This window comes from Sapajus apella, unplaced genomic scaffold (assembly GCF_009761245.1).
Source record: "Sapajus apella isolate SASKATOON/1434 unplaced genomic scaffold, GSC_monkey_1.0 scaffold59, whole genome shotgun sequence".
Taxonomy (NCBI): domain Eukaryota; kingdom Metazoa; phylum Chordata; class Mammalia; order Primates; family Cebidae; genus Sapajus; species Sapajus apella.
The window spans coordinates 2015989-2029120 of record NW_022436999.1 but is presented as its reverse complement, the minus strand read 5'-3'; the positions used below and the strand labels follow the sequence as shown (position 1 = coordinate 2029120).

General features: G+C 45.7%; 1 pseudogene across 1 annotated transcript; it reads right to left on the bottom strand.

The window, feature by feature from the left end:
- Positions 1-10313: 10313 nt before the first annotated feature.
- Positions 10314-10849, bottom strand: LOC116528715 (annotated as a pseudogene). Its single transcript, XR_004259159.1, has one exon. The product of XR_004259159.1 is annotated as a U1 small nuclear ribonucleoprotein C pseudogene (transcript).
- Positions 10850-13132: the final 2283 nt, after the last annotated feature.

Here is a 13132-nt window from a genome sequence, read left to right as displayed (position 1 = left end):
CTTGCAGGTGGGGGTAGTGGGACAGGAGTGTGGAGATCCAGAGTGATCACCAGGCCATTGCTCGACCTAGTGCCTGTTCAGTACCTCGGTGCTGGGAGCCTTCACAGTCCAGCCTGCTCCGGGGAGACTATGCTCCAGAGGCAGCAGCCACCACCCTCCTGGGGCTCTGTCTTTTAAAGAGAGGCCTCGTCCTTTTCAAAGACAGAACATCTGCGCTTCGCAGGCAAGAATAACATTGAGGGTGGGAAATTCCATTCTCTAAAATATTATGAAAGTCCATTGAAAAAGTATCCCAAGGCTGGGTGCAGTGTTGATGCCTGCAATTCCAGCACTTGGGGAGGCTGAGACAGAAGGATTGCTTGAGGTCATAAGTTTTGAGCCTGGACAACAAAAACAAGACCCAGTCTACAAAAAATTTTAAAAATTAGCCAAGCATGATAGCTCATGCTTGTAGTCCCAGCTACTCAGGAGGCTGAGGCGGGAGGATTGCTTGAGCCCAGGAGTTCAAGGGCTACAGCAAGCCATTGTGCACCGTATTCCAGCCTGGGGTACCCTGGACTACAGGAGTGACAGTAATAATGATGCTAGCATTTATTAAGAACATACTAGATGCCCTGAACTCAGCGCAGTGCTTTACATGAATCATCTCATTTAATTCAGGAGATAATCGGAGATAGTTATGCTTTTTACCCCCATTTTACAGACTGGGAAACTGAAGTTATAGTGTTCTTCAAAGTCTTTCAACTAATAAGGTCTAATGATTTTATCCTGGGAGCACTTGCCCTGGACAGACCAGAAAGTCTACCTGAGAAGCACCTCATAGGTAAAATTTGGGACATGTTAGCAGGTGTGACCTAAGTTATCATAAAGCATGTCTAATTATTGTAAAAGAAGATGATGTCAGTTACTGGGCGGTGGTGGGAGGGGTGGTCTAACTAATGACTGGCATTTTAAACTTTAATCATTTAGATCCACTGTTGATCTTCATTTCATCCATTTTCATCTATTTTTCTTTCTATTCATTAATTTAATCAATGAAAATGTATTGATAACTCTGTGTATGTCATGTATTGTGCTAATGGCTAGGGGTGCAAAAAGAGTCATACTCCATCCCCATCCTCAAGGCATTCCTGGTTCAGTGCTGCGGGCAATAGGCAGAGGCCAAAGTCCCACAAGAAAGTGTCTTTCTGGCCCACTCACTTCTTCCCTGGGTCCGCCTAGAAATCTAGCTGGGTTCAAGTCAGGCAAAATATGTACAACCTCATGAGTTCTTGTCCAGTGGAAATCCCCTGGACTTTTCCCTTTTTGTATTGGATGGGTGTTAGTTCTCCTGGACATGCCAAAGAGGGCACATGGCACCCCATGGCCATGAAGCCTTGGGCCCCTGCACCCAGTGCTTAGGTTCAGGGAGCCTGAGGAATTCTTTCTTCTGACTGGACTCTCTTGTCTTAGGACATAATCTATGGGAAACTTCTCCCAGAATACAAAGACCAAATACAAGAGAAAGGGCCAGCCTAAACCCAGCATGGAGACATCAGCTTAGGAATCCACTGGGTGCTTCCTGTCCTTGAGGTTTGGCTGTCTGGCAACACGCTGGGCTGCTGCTGTCCTCCCTTTCTCCCCAGCCAGCCCTCACCAGGGTCTACAGGAGTGGTTGCGCCCACAGGCTGTGTGAGCAGATGTCCCTGTGAGTGCTCTGTGTTTCAGAAAGGGGAGTCGGGGCGAGGGATGTTCCTGCCATGCCTTCCAAATGGCAGATTTACCCCGTTTCAAGAGGTCTCATGGCTCCCTGGATACCAGCTCTTCTCTCCTGTACTCTAAGAAGTACAGAGATGGGCCAGTGCTCTAAGAATCCAGACACTATTGCAAAATTCTCCCTTGTTCCATTCAATCAGGGAACTCTAGGCCTGTTCCCTTGAGCTCTTTTTCCCTCGATTCTTCTCTGGAAAGGCTGCCTCTGCTGGCTAGACCAGGTCCAAGATGCACAGATGAATCAGACACATCCCTGCTCTTGAGGGCTGTCATAGGTCTCAGTGAAGACCTAAAATAGAGCAGGGAATTGAGAAGGCTTGAGGGGAGGCAGGAGCAGGGTAGGAAACAATGCAAAGGGAGGGAGAAGAAGGTGATGCTGGAGGCACGCCAGGAAGGAAATGGCAGCAATACGGTTTGGAACTGTGTCCCCACCCAAAACTCATGTTCAGTCATAATCCCCAATGTGGGGCTTGATGGGAAGTGACTGGGTCATGGGGGCAGAATTCTCACGAATGGTTTAGCACCATCCCCGCCTTGGTATTGCATAGTAAGTGAGTTCTCATGAGATGTGGTTTTTAAAAGTGTGCACCTGCCTCCCTCTCTCTTCCTCCTGTTTCATCCATGTAAGACGTGTCTGTTTCCCTTTCATCTTCCATTGTGATTCTAACTTTTCTGAGGCCACCCCAGAAGCAAAAGCCACTATGCTTCCTGTACATCCTGTAGAACTGTGAGCCAATTAAACCTCTTTTCTTTATAAATTACCAGTCTCAGGTATTTCTTTATAGCCATTCGAGAACAGACTAACATGGAAAATTGGTACTGATAAGTGGGACATTGCTATAAAAATGCCTGAAAATGTGGAAGCAGATTTGGAACTGGATAATGGGCAGGGGCTGGAAAAGTGTGAAGGGCTCTTGGGAATAACTAACTTGTGTTTTTATTTTATAGGCTCATAGGTGGAAGGGACTGGCTTTATCTCAGATAAGACTTGGACTTTGGACTTTTGAGTTAATGCTGGAATCAATTAAGACTTTGGGAACTGTTGAGAAGGGATGATTCTGTTTTGGAATGTGAAAACATGAGATTTGGGAGGGGTCAGGGATGGAATCATACGGTCTGGATCTGTGTCCCCACCCAAATCTCATATTCAATTGTAATCCCCTGTGTTGGAAGTGGACCCTGGTGGGAGGTGATTGGATCATGAGGGCAAAGTTCTCATGAATGGCTTAGCACCATCCCCATTCCCTGGTACTGTATAGTGAGCGAGTTCTCATGAGACCTGGTTGTTTAAAAGTGTGTAGTAACTCCGTATTCCCTCTCTCCCTCCTGCTTAATCCACGTAAGACATGCCTGCTTCCCTTTCATCTTCTGCCATGATTCTAAGTTTCCTGAGCCTTCCCCAGAAGCAGAAGCTGCTTTGCTTCTTGTTTAATTGGGTAATTTCTAAAGAAAAGAGGTTTAATTGGCTCACAGTTCTGCCAATCAAACCTCTTTTCTTTAGAAATTACCCAGTCTCAGGAATTTCTTTATGGCAGTGTGAGAACAGACTAATACAGGCAGCTAGGATAGTCTCCAAGGGGAGGAACACCTAAAAACAGCAGCTGAGAATGGTTAGAAGCCTGATGTGGCTACAGGAGGTGTAAGAAATTGACCCAAGCTGCTGGGGTTAACTCTGAGAGGTGGGGCTCATTGACCCCTCTCAACTCAGACTCTCCTATCTGTAAGATGGGGATCCTCCAGCTTAGCGTTATGGTTGTGATGATTAAATGGGTTCACTACATGAAAAGGACAGAACGGTGCCTGGATTGGTGTAAGCACTATCTATGTGTTAATTAGTGTTATGACTCGCATCCTCATGTCATGCCCAAAGATGTCAAGGCTGAGCAATACATATTTTCTGAATGAGTTTATAAATGAGGCCTAGTTATATCACTATAAATGTGTGTGCTTCACAAACCTGTGACTGCAGGGGTCTGGGAAAAAAGTCCTAACGATTAAAAAGTAATAGGTATCATTTATGGAGTTTCTACTATATACAAAGCATACACTTACTTCTTCTCTCTCACCAAAGATAAGAAGCTAATGATTATTTTCAGTAAAAGTTGAGGAAATTGAAGCTCAAAGGCCTCTTCTTTTGGTCAGGATGCTGTTCTCTGCCTGGAATGTAGGGTATCAACGATCATGCTACAACCTTTATTCTGAAAGGCAATTTTCTCTGCTGGTTTTAGACATAATACAACTAAAGGAAAAAAGTGTTTTTGAAAATGCTTACAAATTGGTCAGGCTTGGTGGCCTTCCCCATTCCATGAGAAAAGCAGAAAAAGACCTCATAGCGACCTCTTTTTTTTTTTGAGACGGAGTTTCGCTCTTGTTACCCAGGCTGGAGTGCAATGGCGCGATCTCGGCTCACCTCCGCCTCCTGGGTTCAGGCAATTCTCCTGCCTCAGCCTCCTGAGTAGCTGGGATTACAGGCATGCGCCACCATGCCCAGCTAATTTTTTGTATTTTTAGTAGAGACGGGGTTTCACCGTGTTGACCAGGATGGTCTCGATCTCTTGACCTCGTGATCCACCCGCCTCGGCCTCCCAAAGTGCTGGGATTACAGGCGTGAGCCACCGCGCCCGGCCTGTGACCTCTTTCTTAAGCAGGAGTTCATGAGTCCAACTACCTGAGGTCAGAGCTGATGATGGGAATTTATCAATGCTTCAGTGGGCCCAGGTGGACCTGGCCATGGAGACCAATCTGCCTGTCTGGGCCCTCATGTTCCTGTTCAGTACACATACAGGTGAATACAGGGAGGTGGAAACCCTGGCAAGGCAGATAAAAGAGCTCTGGTTTTAGAGCGACTCAGACCTGAATTCAGAGCTGGCTCCATCACTTACACACTGTGCCATCTTGCACAGTTCATATTTTAGAGGTAAACTAAATGGTGGTAATAATAACATGCCATAGGATTGGCATAAGGGTGGAAGATAGCCTATGCCAAAAACAATAACCATAGGCTTAGACTCTGCTTTTCATCATAATTACATTAATATAACATTTTTAATTATTAGCTGTTTTTCAACTATGGGCAAACATTCGAAGCTTGCTAATGTGCAGTGTTGGCAAGGCTCTGGTGAAACAGGTGCCATCATGTGCTGCTGGTGGGAGTATGAATTAGTGCGGCAGCTGTAGAAGGCAATTTGGCATTAGATATCACATTTTTAATGCATATAGTTTTTGATGTAGCAATTCCACTGCTCAGAATTTATCCTATGAATATATTAATTTTAATCAGAATATTGGATTGATTGTCATAATTGAGAACCCAAATAGCAGTGGCTTAAACACAACAGAGGTATATTTCTTTCTGGGTATTAAGCCCAGTTTAATCAGTCTACAGCTGTTAGTATGGAATTGGGTGATTCCATGGTGTTGGGGGGCCAGGGTTTATATTTTGTTGTTCTGCTATCCTACCCTCATCTGCGTAATAGAAAAGAGCTCCCTGCCACATCCGCATCGCAAGGCCAGTGAGGAAGGGGTTCGCAGCCACACTTCTTCCCTTTAAAGCCGCAATCCCAGAGTTTCACGCATTGCTTCTGACTAGCCCTTAGTGACGTGGCCATACCAAAATGCAGGAGTGTGGAGAAATGCAGTCTTTATTCTGGGAGCCATGTGCCTGCAGCTTGAGCATCTCAAATCCAAAAATCTGAAATGCTCCCAAATTTGAAACTTTTTTTTGAGCACTATTACACCCAAAAGAAATGCTCATTGGAGAATTTCAGATTTTCAGATTTGGGATATGCAACCAGTGTGCAAATATTACAAAATCCAAAGAAGACGGAAATTCAAAACACTTCTCGTTTCAAGCATTTTGAATAAATGTACTATAATTCAGAGATGTATGACTGAAGAGAGCAAAGGAGACTCATTAATAGAGACCATTGAGCAGGCTCTTACCCAACACTCATCTACATAGGTGAAGATGTAGGCATGAGGATATTCGCTGCAGCATTGTCGTAACTGAAAAAACCCTAGTAACAATCTGGATGACAGCTACCCCTAGGGGACTGATTAAAGAAAGAGGGATACGGTTGTTCAGTGGAACACTATGCAGCAGTTAAAAATGAATGTGGTAAATGTTTATTTGTAATAAGGAGAGATGTCTAGATTATATGAAGCTGGAAAAGGGAGCTGCAAAGCCATTAAGTAAAAAAGTAAAAATACATATGCATTGAGTGAGGCTCCTAGACAACTGAGCAAAGTGAAATGGGCGGACGGGAAACTCTTACCTTCTGTTTCTCATTCTTCACACTGAAATTCTTACCATATACATGCACTACTTTTTAAACGATAAAATAACTTTAAAAAAAGGAGTCAGTTTCATGAGTACCAACATGGAATGATTTCAAAAACGTATTAAGCAAAAAGCAAGTTCAAGAAATAGATGGAATGTAATCCCACTTGCATGTTTAAAAGAAATATATGTCTCTGTGTCTGTGTGTAAACTCAGAATAGTAGCTGGTGCCTAGTAAGCTCTCCTATGTGCTGTCTGTTATTATGTTACAAATATGACTGCCTGAACAGGTCTAGAAGCCACACCAAGCTGTCAAATGTGGGAGAAAGGCCACCTATGAGGAGGGGTGGGATCTTTGCCAGGAGTAAGAGGAAGACGGGACATGTCCAAGGCAATTTACCTTTTGTTCTACATACAGTTGTGTTGTTTGAATCTTTCCAAAAGTATATTCGTTCTTATGTTTTAAATTTCAATGATAAAACCTGTTAACGCATGTAAAAGCCACGACACCTACCACATATCTGGGACGCAGCGCATGCAGTCCGGGTTTCTAGTTTCCCTCTTCCCCAGCCCTTCAGAGCCAACCATCCCTTAGAGATTTAGATAACTGTCATTTAAACCTGCATCCTGGGAGCTTCAGGAAGCCCTGTCCTTCAAGCACATTTGAGCCTCCTCAGAGATCCTCTGAGTATCCACTGTCACCCGGCACTGAACTGTGGGACACAGCCTGCCCCCGACCTCCAGCCAGCTCATCCGCCCTGCTCCAGGCTGCTTTCTCTCCCCAGCCCACTGCCCTGCTCCATGCATGCACAGGACTCACCAGGATTTGTCCGGCTCTTGTTGGATGAAAATGGGTCTAACCTCAGAGAATTAGAAGAACAAAGAGAAGAAAGACTGAAAACTCCTTATAGGATCAAAGAAATCAGACTTGGGTAATTTAACCCCTCTAAACCTCTGATTCCTCATGTGTAAAATGGGAATGGTAGTAATAATATCTATTTCCCAAAGTTCTGAAGGAGTAGAGAGAATATGTGTACAACTGTTATGTTCTTTGTCTCCAGCGTGCAGTATTTGTGAGGACACATTTCATCTACTATTCAGAATAAACAGCTTGGGGATCTGTGTCACTATCATGACCTTAGCCTTCTGCTCCGGGGTCCTTCCCTGATAAAAATAGACTACCCCCGGGGGCAGAATCCGCTGAAGACATCAGGTCCTGATTGCAATTTCCTTGTGGAGAGGGACTTGGAGAATCTCAGAGGCCTGCCGTAGAGTAGGAATCTGGGTGGTTGCTGGCACTGGGGTCGCACTGGAACTCTGGGCTGCTCCTGCACTGTCCTCCGCTCCTGCCTTGTGGACCGGTGGAGAGCTAGACACTGGTAGACACCTCACTGCAGCCAGGGTTCCTGCTGGCTGCTGCAAGCCCTGTCCACCATAGTCTCAGTTTCCACTGGCTAATGAGGATGGGGGTGGGGTGGCCATGAATGACTGCAGAGTGTGTGCAGTTCACCTTCCTGTGCTCCATCTCCCCCATATGCATAACCTTGGGGGGGACCGCTGGTTATAAGTGCCAGGGCTTGACTGTGTCCTCTAATTACTCAGCTCTTTGACCACTTTCTCTCTCTCCTCTCCCTCTCTCTTTTTTTTTTTTTTTTTTTTTGAGACAGGGTCTTGCTCTGTCACCCAGGCTAGGGTGTAGTGGCATGATCTCGGCTCACTGCAACCTCCGACTTCTGAGTTCAAACAATTCTCCTGACTCAGCCTCCCCAGTACCTGGGATTACAGGTGCCTGCCACCATATCTGGCTGATTTTTGTATTTTTTTTTAGTAGAGACAGGTTTTCACCATGTTGGCCAGGCTGGTCTTGAACTCCTGACCTCAAGTGATCCACCCGCCTCAGCCTCCCAACGTGCTGGGATTACAGGCGTGAGCCACCGCACCTGGCTTCTCTCCTCTTTTTCTTTCTTACACACATACACACAGGCGTGAACACACACACACGCTTCTTTTCTACAGTGCCAGTAAATTTGGTATGAAATGGTTTCCGACCTCAGCCACATTGAGAAATTCCTCCAGCTGTCTGAATTCTGGCCCATGACCCCCACACAACTACGTATCCCCCAGGGCTCACCACAGAATTGGGTAACACCCAATGAATAGTAACTGCAGTTGTTTAATTCCGCGATTATCTGTCTGTGTGCTGAGGCCCCAACTTGCAGTCCACAGTCTAGTCATTACAATTCATCTCCATCCTCACAAGGGAGGGCAGCAGGAGCTGCAAGAAATGTTATTGATAATTGTAGACGCCATCACAGTAAACACAGGGCCTCCATTAGAATCCACTTGACATGTCGTGTTGTCCCTGGATGCCAACACAGTAATTAAACTGATTTGAAACTTCCACTGCACGATGAGGTGGAACAAGAACCAATTTAACGGGCTGTAGGAATCAGCTCATTTGAAATGATTAAAATTTTCATCAGAGGAGGGAAGAGAAGAAAAAAAAAGAGTGAAGTGACGATGACTATTTTTTCAAAGGCCCAGTGCCATTCAGTTGTGTGTCTTAGTCCTGGTTCCCCTGGAGACTGGCTGGGTGTGTGGAGGTACGGCTGAGAGGCGGCCCAGCCCTGCCTGCTGCGCCAGCAGGAGGCAAGCACGCAGGAGGTCGGGGCTTCCATGGACCATTAGCACTTGTTTCACGTGAACCCTTCCTCTCCTATGAATGATGGTCCCAATCCTGCACCTCTCCCTGCACCCAAATCCTTGCCATTGCCTAATTATAGACAAAGATTTGATCTTGACCTAGGCTGTATGACTTGCTTTAGCCAATGACCCTGATGGAGGTAATGGTGTGTGGTTCTGAGCCTAAGAGGCCTCATGTTCTTCCATTTGCCCTCTTGTAAGGGAGCAGAGCAACCCCCAACAACCCATAGGTCTGCAGCAAGGAGCAGAACCACCCAGCAGAGCCCAGCCTAGGCAGGTGGAGGCATCCAGCCAATGCACAGATTCGTGGTAATGAAGTTTATTACGTTAGGCCACTAATGTGGGATGATTTGTTGTATTGCAAAACTGATACATGACCCCAACCTGGCTGCCGTGGTCTGCCCCACAGAATGATCCAGGTGACCACTGAAAGACGCTCATTCTCCCTGGGGTTTCTCTTTCCTCCTTCATGGGGCTGGCCATTTATTCCATGATTGTCTACAGATCCAGAACACACTTTTCCAAATTTTTCCTTTTTAGCTGAGGAGGTCTTTTTTTATTTTATTTTATTTTTTTGAGATGGAGTCTTGCTCTGTTGCTCAGGCTGGAGTACAGTTGCACAACCTCAGCTCACTGCAACCTCCGCCTCCTGGGTTCAAGCAATTCTCCCTGCCTGAGCCTCCTGAGTAACTGGGATTATAGGCACCCACCACCACGCACAGTTAATTTTTGTATTTTTAGTGAAGACAGGTTTTCACCATGTTGGCCAGGCTGGTCTCAAACTCCCGACCTCGTGATCCACCCACCTCCAGCCTCCCAAAGTGCTGGGATTATAGGAGTGGGCCACCACACTCCACCAGGAATTCTTATTTGAAAGGAAATCTCTTACATGCCCTCACGTATATATAATGGGTGTGGCCCAGTTTACCAGTTTGGAGAAGAAATATCAGGTGGAGAGGGACTGGGGTGGAAATATCTGATCAGGCACGCATGAGACCTAGGTCTCCGTTGTCATTGCTGCCAATGGTGCCTTGATGAGACCTGGTCCTACACAGACCAATGTGACCAGTGCCCTGACTTGCTGGGATGACGTTCAACCACCTTGTCCAGATGCCTGCACATGAGGGCACCAAGACGAATGCCCTTTAAATGTTACACTCACATGTTTTGCTGTTGTTTACTAAGATTTCCATGTCTGGGGAGTACTTACAGCTTGAGCCACACATCATAAGTAAAGCAATCTCAAACCTCACCTGTGAACATACTGAATTAGTCTATGTGAGCTCTTCCTTCTGAAAGATTACCTTTTGGGGTCTCTGGCTTCTTTTAACAGTGGAACTGAGTAATGACTCTCTTAGTCTGTCATAGAGTTCTTTTTTTTTTTTTTAACTAAAAGAGTTGACAATTTTATTTTCACATTTCCCAATCCAAATGAAAACTGCATCTTTTTTGCCCCACCTCTCCCCTCCAAAACTATTCTCTTTGATCAGGCAGGGGAGCAAGTCTTCCTTATGCTGTTCAGAAAACCCAGCATTACAGCAGCATGATCTCCTGGTGAAGCAGAGCAGGTAATATAAAACTGATAGAATGAGGCCTCCCCTCTATCTTATCTGTCTGGTCGAGTCATTCCAGGCCAAGTGGACACCTTCATGGGATGGGCAGGAGGTCTCATCATTGGGGGCCCAGGCATCATTGGCATATGGCCTCCCATGGGTGACCTCATTCGAGGAGCAGGTCCCACTGGCATCATCCCAGGAGGAGGAGGGCCCATCATTGGCATCATGGGAGGGCCCCCCATATGGGGTGCTGGCATCATATCAGGGCGAGGAGGACCTGGAAGACTTGGGGGGAGGTGTTATCATCGCCCCTGCTGGAGGAGGAGCAGAGAATGGAGTAGGAGGTATCTTTCCTTGTTGAAATGCAGCCGTTGTTTTGTCTATCAGGCTCTGAGCCTGCTCTTCCATCCATTTCTGATAGTAGTCTTTCACATTCTCTTTGTGTTTCCTACCACTGCAGTGTGTCTTTCTCACAGATGGAGAGTCATGGGTGAGGTATGTATTGCAGTAGTCACAATAAAACTTGGGCATGTTGCTCTGCAAGCCGTTGGCCACTCCCTGTCATAAAGTTCTAATGCCAATTCACATTTTTTTCTCTCATAATACTTAGAGCCCCCAGTTTCTAACTGGGTAAGCATAATGTTCAAAAGTTAAAAAAATGACTTTTTTTTTTTTCTGAGATGGAATCTTGCTCTGTCACCAGGCTGGAGTGCAGTGGTGTGATCTCAGCTCACTGCAACCTCCACCTCCCAGGTTCAAGAGATTCTCCTGCCTCAGCCTCCTGAGTAGCTGGGACTACAGGCGCATGCCACCATGCCTAGCTAATTTTTTGTATTTTTAGTAGAGACAGGGTTTCACCATGTTGGCCAAAATGATCTTAATCTCTTGACCTCGTGATCTGCCCACGTTTCCCTCCCAAAGTGTTGGGATTACAGCTGTGAGCCACTGTGCCTGGCCCTTTTGTTTTTTGTTTTTGTTTTGAAACAGAGTTTCACTCTTGTTGCCCAGGCTGGAGTGCAATGGCAAGGTCTCAGGTCACTTCAACCTCTGGGTTGAACTCCTGGGTTCAAGCAATTCAACCACTTGAACTCCTGGGTTCAAGCAATTCTCCTGCCTTAGCCTCCCAAGTAGCTGGGATTACAGGTGTGCACCACCACACTTGGCTAATTTTTGTATTTTTAGTAGAGAAGGGGTTTCACCATGTTGGCTAGGCTGGTCTTGAACTCCTGACCTCAGGTGATCCACCCGCCTTGGCCTCCCAAAGTGCTGGGATTACAGGTGTGAGCCACTGTGCCTGGCCAAAAGCATGACTTCTGTACTGAACACAGGTTGAAAACTTTATTTGATTCATTCATTAATGAGGGAAACACAGTGAAATGGTAAGGCTGGTTCAAAGAGCATTTGAAGATGCAACAAAAAAAACTACAGGCCAATATTCCTGATGAACATTGATGCAAAAATTCTCAACAAAATACTAGCAAACTAAATTCAGTAACATATTGAAAAGATCATTCACCATGATCAAGTGAGATTCATCCCAGGGATGCAAGGATAGTTCAACATATGTAAAACAAAAAGCATGACTCATCACATCAATAGAATCAAGGACAAAAGCCATATGATCATTTCAGTAGGCACTATAAAAGCATTTGATAAAATCCAACATTCCTTCATGATGGATATCCTTAACAGGCCAGGCACAGTGACTTGCACCTGTAATCCCAGCTACACCAGAGGCTGAGGGGGGAGAGCTGCTTAAGCCCAGGAGTTTGAGGCTGCTGCACTGTTTCTGTCACTCAGGCTGGAGTGCGGTGGTGTGATCACAGCTCACTGTAGCCTCAAACTCTCTGGTTCAGGAGATCCTTCCATCTCAGCCTCCTGAGTAGCTGGGGTTACAGGCACATGCCACCATATACAGCTAATTTTTGTATTTTGTTGTAGAGGTGAGATTTTGCCATGTTGCCCAGGCGGGTCTTAAACCCCTGAGCTCAAGTGATCCACCTGCTTTGGCCTCCCAAAATGCAAGGATTACAGATGTAAGCCACCATGCCTGGCCTAATTTTTTTTTTTTTTAATCCTCAACAATTGGGTATAGAAGGAACATCCCTCAACATGGTAATGACCACATATGACAAGCTCACAGCTAATACACTAAATGGGGAAAATTGAAAGCCATTCTGCTAAGCTCTGGAACAAGACACAATGCTCACTGTTAGCACTTTTATTCAATATAGTACCAGAAGCCCTAGCCTAAGCAATAAGGCAAGAGAAAGATATAAAGGGCTAGGAGTCTAGAGTGTTCTAGTGGGGCAGGATGCATGCAATGAGGGACACATTTCTATACAAGGTCAATTGCCCAAAAGACCTCAGAATAAAGGAAGCTGAATGTCCAGCACACTCAGGGGTTGTGATTTCTTTTCTCATTCTAAATAAATATTCACTTTTGTGCCTAATTTTTGATTTGCAATTTTTCTTCCTTTTTTTTTTTTTCTTTTGAGAAAGGGTCTCACTCTGTCACCTAGGCTGGAGTGCAGTGGCACCATCACGGCTCACTGTAGCCTCAAACTCCCAGGCTTAAGCTATCCTCCTGCCTCAGCCTTCTGAGTAGCTGGGACCACAGGCACATGCCAGCACACCGAGCTAATTTTTATTTTTATTTTTTTGCTTTTTTTTTTTTTTGAGACAGAGTCTCTCTGTTGCCCAGGCGGGAATGCACTGGGGCGATCTCAGCTCCCTGGAACCTCTGCCTCCCAGGTTCCAGCGATTCTCCTGCCTCAGCCTCCCGAGTACCTGGTACTGCAGGCACTCACCACTATATCTGGCAAATTTTTGCATTTTTAGT